General features: G+C 44.3%; 1 non-coding gene across 1 annotated transcript; it reads right to left on the bottom strand.

Annotated features, from left to right (window-relative positions):
• Positions 1-1,222: 1,222 nt before the first annotated feature.
• LOC143306406 (5.8S ribosomal RNA) lies at positions 1,223-1,377 on the bottom strand. Its single transcript, XR_013063803.1, has one exon. It is a non-coding gene; the product is annotated as a 5.8S ribosomal RNA (ribosomal RNA).
• Between the last annotated feature and the right edge of the window lie 1,123 nt (positions 1,378-2,500).

The raw sequence follows: 2,500 nt of genomic DNA, 5'->3' as shown, positions 1-2,500 counted from the left end.
CGATGTACTCCACACACCTCTTAGATTTAACAACTGCTTTTCTCTTCTTCTCCCCTTAGCGCAAGGGTAAACCCCATTTGTCTCTTCTTTGGAACGCAACAAAACTTTCGAGGACTGGACGACCGAGCGATGGTCGCGCGGTCTTCGCTTATCTTTAACAAACGAAGTAGTCCGTATGTATTCTAAATGTTGAAGCCTCCTAGAGCTTTAAGCCATGCGAGACATTGAAATGCTGTTTTAACGGGAGCATGCATAATTGCTGCAAACATACTTTTATCACAAGTTCTAGCCACGCCACGGAGGCTTCGAAGTTCCTTCACCATTCGCTTTCCTCTCTTTTGTTACACAGTTTCAGACTACGATCAGGGGTACCGAAACGCTGTATTGATTGTAAACAACCATTTTTATCTTGGAGCGGAGCGTTCCTTTACTCGTTAGATTTGTCTTGTCGCGTGTGTATTCGCTTTTTCGACGCTTTTTAACCATTTAACTTGTTTAGCGAAGCTAAACGCACAGACAGACAAAAAAAAAGGAACAGCATCGCGCGTCAAACAGCGACGACCCATCTGAAGCGATCTTTCATTTATACACCGTTTGTAAACAGAGAGATGTATAAAGCGCGGGGAATCATTCGAAACCCTGGGGCTATTCGAGCTTGCATTTCAGCAAATTATCATCTCAAACATTTCACTCGTTTGCTTTTTCTAAATTTATAGGAGAGCTTCTTTCGTTTATTTTTGACACACCTTTCGTAAATATCGTTTCTGGCAACGTCGGGAGCGTGGATTTCTACAAGTGAACAATCGCGCCGATCCGATAACTTCCAGCAGGATGGAGAATCTTTATAGATTATCTTCCGAGAACTCGGTGCTTTCACGGGCGGTCGTTTATAAATTTTAACGAACGACTCGCGCGCCGTGACGCACTTGCGCTAGTTCGAAGAGATATTTCGAAATTTGTTTCTCTCCTTTAACGGCCTGCATTTAGTGTATCGGTTGCGATTTTCGTCACATCGTTTCCACGACAAACGCCGACGAACTGCCCAACTATCGCTCGTACGTTGCGACTCTTTCTTTGTTTATCGTTCATTCATTCTTTCAATTTCGTTCGATAATCCCGCTCCGAAACGTTCTACTTTCGTTGAACGACGGCGAGATGTTTAGAAAGAAATGAATTACTCTTTTTTCGAGAAGCAAACGCAAGCAGTCTTTTGTTAAGAAAACGACCCTCAGCCAGGCGTGGTCCAGGAATTGTATCCGTGGACCGCAATGTGCGTTCGAAATGTCGATGTTCATGTGTCCTGCAGTTCACACGTTGACGCGCAATTAGCTGCGTTCTTCATCGACCCACGAGCCAAGTGATCCACCGTTCAGGGTAATCGTAAAATTTTGTATTTCAAACTCTTTAGATCTTTAGAGTGTTATTTTCATTATTAACACGCATCACATTCGATACCCACATCACTCTCCCACCCGGCGCGTGCGGGAGAGCGAATTCGGGCGTCGCCAACGTATTTGTTTGTTTGTTCGATCGTTGACGACACGATCGCGTCCAAGGACGGAAACCGTCGGAGAAACGCCCAGTGGCACGCTCCTCTCGACGGTCGGGCGTAAAGTACATTTAAAAACCTTGAAAAGTACGAACGCACACAAGGAATGCGAGCGCGCGTCCTGTCGCTGAATCGTGGGTTGCGAGATTCGAACAGACACACGGCCGGCGACGATCGGTCTAACTAATGGACACATAGTTTTTCAAAGACTCGCTATCGTCGCTTCTCAGCCGGTCCGTAAACAACACACATCGATCAGGCGGACGCACGAATCTTACCACGGTGCGTGTTTCGTAGATTCCAGGTTACCCGCAAGTACCTCTCTCTCCCTCTCGAAAGAGGAATCTCGATCCGTCCTTTTTGGACAATGGAGAAATCTTTTTATCGCAACACGGATGGCAAAGAAACAACCAAAGCGTAGGAGCGTGGGGACGAGAGCGACGAAAAGAACGTCGCGAAAACAAAGTTTCGACGGTTGCTCGTTCTAATACATCGTAGTTTCAACTCTCTCAGTTTTAACCACTCCTAGACGCTTCGTAAACTTTTAACAATTCTTCGCCTCCGCGAGTTTCATTTCGAATAGAGCGAACGCAACACGGACCAAAAAAACTCCGGTGATGCCAGATCATTTAGCAAAGATCAGACGGCGGGTCATCTGTATTCCTTTTCTCTCTTTTTTATATCTTTCCATTTAACTAGGGTGTCGCAACGACGGGTACATTTATATATTTATATATATATTGTATTTCAATTTTAATGATCCTTCACTTTCGGTTTGTAATAATATGATCCTTCTTTCATTTCGATCCTTCATATTGTAGGTTAACCAACAGAAGTTTGTTTTTTTACGACTTGTATTTTTGTGGTTTGTTTGTTTGTTTCTTACGACTTGTTTGTACCCGATCAAGTAGACGACGACCCATAAGTATAAGTTAGAGAGATAAAGGTCGA

Source organism: Osmia lignaria, unplaced genomic scaffold (genome assembly GCF_051020975.1).
Source record: "Osmia lignaria lignaria isolate PbOS001 unplaced genomic scaffold, iyOsmLign1 scaffold0007, whole genome shotgun sequence".
Classification (NCBI taxonomy): Eukaryota; Metazoa; Arthropoda; class Insecta; order Hymenoptera; family Megachilidae; genus Osmia; species Osmia lignaria.
The sequence above is the reverse complement of the archived record's forward strand: the minus strand, read 5'-3'. Positions and strand labels throughout refer to the sequence as shown.